At 41.2% G+C, this 7,186-nt stretch overlaps 1 non-coding gene across 1 annotated transcript; it reads right to left on the bottom strand.

Moving 5' to 3' along the window:
• Nucleotides 1–6,742: 6,742 nt before the first annotated feature.
• On the bottom strand, nucleotides 6,743–6,936 carry LOC112464354. The gene has a single exon (XR_003041911.1). It is a non-coding gene; the product is annotated as a U2 spliceosomal RNA (small nuclear RNA).
• Nucleotides 6,937–7,186: the final 250 nt, after the last annotated feature.

Below are 7,186 nucleotides of genomic sequence, written 5' to 3'. Positions count from 1 at the left end.
GGTACCCTTACACCTCCTGTCGCTGAAAACTTTTTAACACGCCTCCGCTTCGGTGCTCTACGTTATGGCGTGCGCGACTCGATTTTCTCACACCGTCAGGTCGGTCGTCGAGAAGAAAAAGAGAGAGAGAAAGAGAGGAAGATTTCTTTCCTTCGAAAGACGATAAAGAAGCGTCGGTAACGAGTCGGAGGCCTGTTTCGTAGCGCGCGAAACGAGCTGATCGTAAATCCGGAGATATTAATCTAATTACGATAACCCCGAGACGATCGCCGTATACTCATTCCCAACAGCACGATAAATCCGGAGTTTCCTTACCACTCCCAGACATCTGTATTAATTGCAATGAGTCGCAGATATATACCGCGCGTGTACCAGGGATAAAATACCGTGAAAACCGGGGCGCAACCGTGAAAACTAAATCGCGTCAGCGATACGTTATTTCGATTTCTAATCCGCGTCTGGTGGAGATTTACGAGGAATGTTACGCTTTGCATGGATGAAATGATATAGAAACAGTATTCGAGATATATCGTGTAATTCTTAGGAATAGAAATTTCATCGCGTTGAATATCATACCGGAGAAAACGCTAATAGCTTTTGCGTTTTTAGCAGAAATATTATTAAGGAATGAGAATATATGAGAAGTTGAAGAATAGATTGAATGAGTTGAACGAAAAAAAATATTTTGAAACAAAATTAATTAGGCATTTTTAAAAACATAGAAGCTCAAGTTTCATTAGTTTGAATTAATGCTACTTTTTATCGAGATACTTGTGTATCAACGCCATGAATATTAATGTCTTACATTTTTACAATTTTTTATAATCCTTGTACAAACTTCAAGATTGCGCCGAATTAGCAAGTTGTTTTTCAATTTAATATTCACAGAATACCGCACATTGCTATAGCAATTTATTTATTTTCGTACAATTTTGAAATGATGTTGAAGTATACATGGAATTATTTCCGATCGGAAAGAGAGCGAGTACTTTCCTTCCGTTATAAATCTGTAATTGGTATTGCGTCGTGGATAATCGCAATGGCCTCTCGCAGTCTCTTTCGCCCATGGCCGCGATTTGCAGGAAGCGGCCCGATCGCGGGCTATAGACGCAAGTTGCGCAAGTCAGCATCAGGAAGCTGTCGACGCCAGTCAGGGCCGTGATAGAGGCAGGGATAAATGTGTCTGTGCACGTACGTACCCTCGTTTTCCTTCGTGTGCTTTGGCCTTGTCACTAGTCGCCGGCCAGCTGGATTCCTCTCTGCATCCTGCTTCTTCTCCCGTCGCCGCATCCTCGTCATCTTTCCTCTTGTAATGAGAATAGAGAGAAAGAGGAAGGAAGAGAGTGAGAGGCAGCGAAAGAGAAGTATATTCTAAGAAAAGGAAGGAAGAAGGAACGTTGAAGTCTACTCTGGGTTCTTCTAAGCATTCACATCCACGTAGATTGTAGTATTATGAGATTGACTATAACGAAAAATTGACTTATTAGCTATGACAAAGTGCATTCCATATACTGTTACATATTGCACTTTGTGCGAATATGTTTATCATTCCTTTTAACAGCATGTCTTTCAAATTCCGGAAAAGTTACCGTCCGCTCCTGGGCGTCGACGGATATCTAGATCTGCCGGCTCTGGCTGGGATTGCAGCAGTCCCGATGATTTGTTCGCCGACGGGGTTACTTTGGCGAGGCTCGACCCCTCTCCGTCGAGATTAGCATTGCCGCTTAGACTTTTTCAGCTTGGGAAAATACGGCCGCGCGATAAATAAGCGATTAAGCGATTAAGCGATTCGCCCGTCCGCCCTGGCTCTCGGACGCTACGCCTCTCGTGCTAGTTTATTTAGATTCTACACGGTCTGGATAGTGCGAAACCTCGTACCGAACTAACGTCGTTCCCACGACCGCGATTATCCAACCCTTTCGCAAACAAAACCCGCCCGATTTTCGTGACTCGTTCTCGCGAAAAGTGGCTCGCTCCAAGAGAGGCTTATAGAGAAATTTATAATATCGAATATAATCGATGCCGAGTAAAACATGTCGGTTAAATAACATTAATGTCTTGGTTGCCATCTGGATCGTCGATGTCTGAAAAATCGTTCCGCTATAACCGATCGTTTCTGTAAGCGCATTACATTACAGCTATTTACGACACCGCGGTATTTTTTCAGCATGTGAATTTATTTCATATTTCTTCATTTATCATGATGATGTTTCAAACAAGATTAACTTATACGAGAGCACAGCTCTGGTTTTTCTCATTTTACCCATCTCTGCGTGCGTGCGTGGAGACGTATAGCGTTTAACATTGTAGACCGCGTTATTTATAACGGTACAGTGTCACGAAGTTTATGGCAGGGTGCAAATTACGACGCGAAGTCTCTTTTTTTCTCTCCTCGTTCGATCGCCTTCGTTCCGGGCTCGTAAATCTGACGTATCGAGCGCAGATAAATTATGAAGTGACTGGAAGGTTAGTGCCACGTGGGTGGAAAGTCGCCTTGGCGAAATTCCGATTTGTGTTCACGTGGAGAAAAGCAGGAGAGAAAAAGGGAGAAAGAGTGATGGCTCGAGGATTTCTTCCGTTCGAGTTATAGAAATATAGGGCACTTGCTTTTTTCTCACGGTCGCGAGATCTCGCGTTTCAGGGCTGCTCCGTTTCGCGAATATTATACATGCACGTTGTTGGCGTGTTTTTCGACGCAATTTGATTCGCCTTCAAGCATACGCCTTAGCCTCAAGCGAGATTTAGTTATGGTTCAAGTCTCGTACCTTGACTATTATTATGTGGGCAAAGATTAAACCGTAAGAAAGATTCATTTATTCAAATGGCATAGTTCGTAATTTTTATACATTGTATTTTTTACTACATGTAATTTAAATTATATGTAAAAGTCTTTATAGTTACATTATTATATAAAAATTGCTTAACTGTTAAACATTCATATCAATTTATTACAAATTTTTTGAAACACAATTTAATCCAATTAATTTAATATGTTAAAAACGGAGGACTTATTTTATTTTATTTTAAGAAGTTTCAATAGTTTATTCTCATATAATTCTATAATTTCTATATAATTAACAAAGTCTCAGTTCTTCCCTACAGATTAGAAAATTTTTATTAATAGATATTTTTAAAGAGCTAATTGCTAAAGAGCTAATCTATTTTTATACTGATGATTTATAAAATATTTCCATTGATTTCACCATAGATTTTGCTGTAGCATGGATTTAGAATTGTACGCATTATACATTTTCAGCGTGCCATTTGTCGTTGGATTTGTTTAAGAACGGGAACCAAACACCCCGATTACGATCGTATCGCGATTTAATCCAGGAATGCGAAGAAACGAACGGTAGTAGCATCGACGTTCGATTCTTCCTGCGGGCGTGGTCGGTCGTATGGTCGCGAGCTGACGAATTACCGCGGCGCATGGTTGGCAGAGCATGAAGGCAAAAATCAGCCGGGTTTCGTGTCGGGGCGAGACGTTCATCATCGTTCTCTCGCCTTGGGTGACTTCGCCGAGTACCCGGGTGCGCGCGAAAAGCGGTGACCCGCGACGTGCATCCTCGTCGTTTCGCTTGACATAAGCAGATTCGTATCTCTCTCTCTTTCATTTACAACGCAACCTGGAAACACAGCTGGCGCTGTATCTCGCACTTTGCGGAAACGTTCCTGCACGCTGTTGAACGTTGATCAACCAGCAATATCGATAGGATTGCGCCGACAGAATTATCTCTTTTTCTTTTCGTTTCGAGAAACATTATCGATCTTTTTCTTCTGTCGCGCGTCTTAACACTTCCGTTGTAGAGCTATTTAGGCGGGGCAGTGTAAACTATCACGTCAGTTGACAATGATCTCTTCGCTGGTACGTCAAAGTTAAAAGTTGAGCAGAGAAATGCGATAATGGTAATATTAATGAGAAGAGTGAAGCGCATTTCTCACGAAGAAAAAATGCACCGTTATTTCGATGCGCTAGATTCCTTATCTGAAGTCGTCACTCGTCGATGCGAATGCAGCGGTCACTTTCATCAAGGTCAGGTGAATTTCTCTTTTTCTCCCCGTGCAATTGCTGATAACGACAACGGGCCACGTAGAGCGAGTGATGTCGACCGAAACGATCGATCGTTTTTGCCATGGCTTGCTTATCGTCACGTCGCGCCGCCCGATGTACCAGAACTGATTTCTCCGCTTGAATATCCACTGAAACGTCGGAACCTTTCTCCCGCATTTATAAAAGAGGAACGACGCTCGATGTCACGCGATTCGCGACAAATTACAAAATTAATATATATAGAATTATAATATTAACCTATATCTGCATGAAATCGTGAATATTTTTGTTCTCGTAAATTAGGCAAATTTTATACCGCGCTCGTCTCAGGTGGACGTCATTACGGTATCGCGTATTTGGGACACGCCAATTAGCTGGACAAACCACTCGAACAAACGATCGTTTTTCGTCGTGTTGGTTGACGATCGCGCACCTCGACTTTCACTCCGCCTACTATCACCGACATTATATACTTTCCCCGATACACCTGTCTAACGTCCGATAATTAAATGAGCTACGTGTTCGTCATATCACGCCGCCGGACATTGTTGACTCGTTTAATTGACAGCGACGCGGCCGCCGTGCTGTCTAAATTACGACGGAAAGCTGTAACGAGATTTCGAGACGTGGTGGCGGCACTGATCGTACAGATCGTATCATGAGCACATAATTAAATGAGGCTTACTAATTGCGGGCCAAATAACTAGCTGATAACATTATCGTCAGCAACTAATAACTATGTTCGAATTAATAATTTTTGGCAAACGGGAGAATGTCGATCTGCATTTTATTGAAGTCTGTTGGAACATGTAAAAATAGAAAAAAGATTGTAAAATTTTGATTTTAAAAAGTTACAAAATTCAAATCGGCTAATGATTTGAATGATATTTTTAATTAAGTAATTATTGATGAATGATTAATAGAAACTAGAAGTCTGTTTAGTGAAAAATGATTTCCGTTTATTTATGGTCACTTTCGGAACTATGTTGTCCGCGACAGGAACTCATTTCCAGTCAGTGAAATGAATTTATTTGCGCGAAAATATTAGTCACGCTATTGCGAGCATGATTCTTTATTATTACTAGTTTCTTTCGTTTCGAGTGGCTGAAGATTAAACGGCATTCCCGGAGAATGCTTCACAATCCAGATACTACATCGTAACTTTGCCAAGCGTCGAAAAATGCATCGAAAAGCAGCGGTGCATCTGATCATAAATCATTTAATTAATCGATAATTATAAATTTCTTCAAATAAATCGTAGCGAAATAAATTTGGTATATAAAAATATCTAGTGGAAAGTAATAACAATCATTGATTAAATCTAAAACGAGAATGTTTCAGGATCAATAAATTTTCTCTAAGATCGAGTGTACATACATTTCGCGGAAAATATATAAAAAGAAGTATTCAACTAAGCTAATTACTAATAGCTTTAATTTATATATTAGCTTTCTGCATTTGCAATATATATCACAGTGACAGCTTATTTTAAAAGATACAATGCGAATTTATGAATGGTTTCGCTGTCATTCCATATTGCTATACATGTGAGTATATAGAAAGACAAAGAATGTCGAGGACACGGCGCACTACGAATCCTTAGAAAGGATCCGCTATATTTCTTTCTCGGCCGCGGTATATTCAGAGCGGGCGGAGTCGGGAAATAAGATCGGCCGAATCGCGGATTCCGTCGATAGGGGATCGCCAAGGGAATAAGCGTCGGGTCACGTTACCGTTGTGGTCGGGGATCAATGGTCGGTCCCTTCGGCAACCTCAGCAACGACGGTATCCGCATGTTAGGTAGCACGCTAGCACGCTAGCGGCCACGCCGACAGGGTCGTGAGTCGAAACACGAATAGCGAGCCGACGACGAAGATACCAAGTCCGATCGGTGGGTGACCAGGAAGTCGTAACTGGGAAATCGAGACATTCCGTACCGAATTATACACGGAGATCGTCACGAACACCCTGCAGCGTTCTGTTTTCTCAGATTAATGTGTTTATGCAGAGCATAAAAAATCATATCATCCTCTTCTCCTATACTTATTGAGAAAGAAAACTTGGAGATATTTGACAAATGCGTCTATCGTATGCGAGGCACGTTTTCTTTCAAATTTTTTATTTTCTTGATAGGTAAAGATATAGTCAACATAATAATTTTAAAGCGGATCGTAATAATTCTACGTAACCAATTATACGAGTTAATCCCTCGGACGCGCCGAAGGATTAACGCGCGCGAAGGTGAAGATGCAGCATGTAATAGCTCGCGATAAAATCAGGATTTAGAGCTCGATTGGTATAAACGCAGAAGATCCACACGTCGTTCGAAATCGCGATCTCGCGGATATGGATAGATATCGAGATACAGTGGCGGCGTTGTAAAATACAGCGCGGGAAATCGCAGATTCTTATGTTCGCGCAGCGAATATCCGAAGTCTGCTCGGCGAAGAGTATATATGATCTTCGTGACTGGCGTACTGATACGTTGGAAACATATCCAGCTTGCGATGAAAAATGTAAAACGCGCCTTTCTCGCAATAATCGCGTTTATTCTCATCGGTGGTTCTTAAGTAAAAGCACATTTTCTGTAATATATATGAATATGCGCGTTCAGTGATTTCTCACTTTTTGGGTATTTTATTATAACATTGTATTATAATATTTTAGGTAATATTTCTTATTTTTGAAATGATTTATTAGGCCAATCCCGAAATTACTGCAATATCGGGTTGACCTGCGGCAAGGTCGGAGCAAGCCCCATACACTCGCCTTGGTTCAAAAATCAGATTAATATTCTGAGTCCCCTATGGGGACTGTATCAGATATTAAGCTGATAAGAACAGATACTACACATTTGATCTTAGCTCAATGAGCCGAGAAGCGATGCTAGAAGGATATTTTTCACGCCTTATATACAGTTCTGTGTCGAATTTTACTTACGAGAAAGACACACCGCGTAGCGGTAAGCTAAGGAAGCACAGGAAGCATTCGGTTTCGATTGTCCCCCAACAGAGAGGCTCTAACCTCTCCTTTCTCAAGTTAGAGCACGTGGCTGGAGTGGAGCTACCAGTTTATACATATATTGGTATTGAAACGTTCATATATCTGTAAAAGAGTTTAATTCCAAGGTTAATC

Source organism: Temnothorax curvispinosus, unplaced genomic scaffold (assembly GCF_003070985.1).
Source record: "Temnothorax curvispinosus isolate PA1 unplaced genomic scaffold, ASM307098v1 QBEX01014128.1, whole genome shotgun sequence".
In the NCBI taxonomy this organism is placed as follows: domain Eukaryota; kingdom Metazoa; phylum Arthropoda; class Insecta; order Hymenoptera; family Formicidae; genus Temnothorax; species Temnothorax curvispinosus.
The sequence above is the reverse complement of the archived record's forward strand: the minus strand, read 5'-3'. Positions and strand labels throughout refer to the sequence as shown.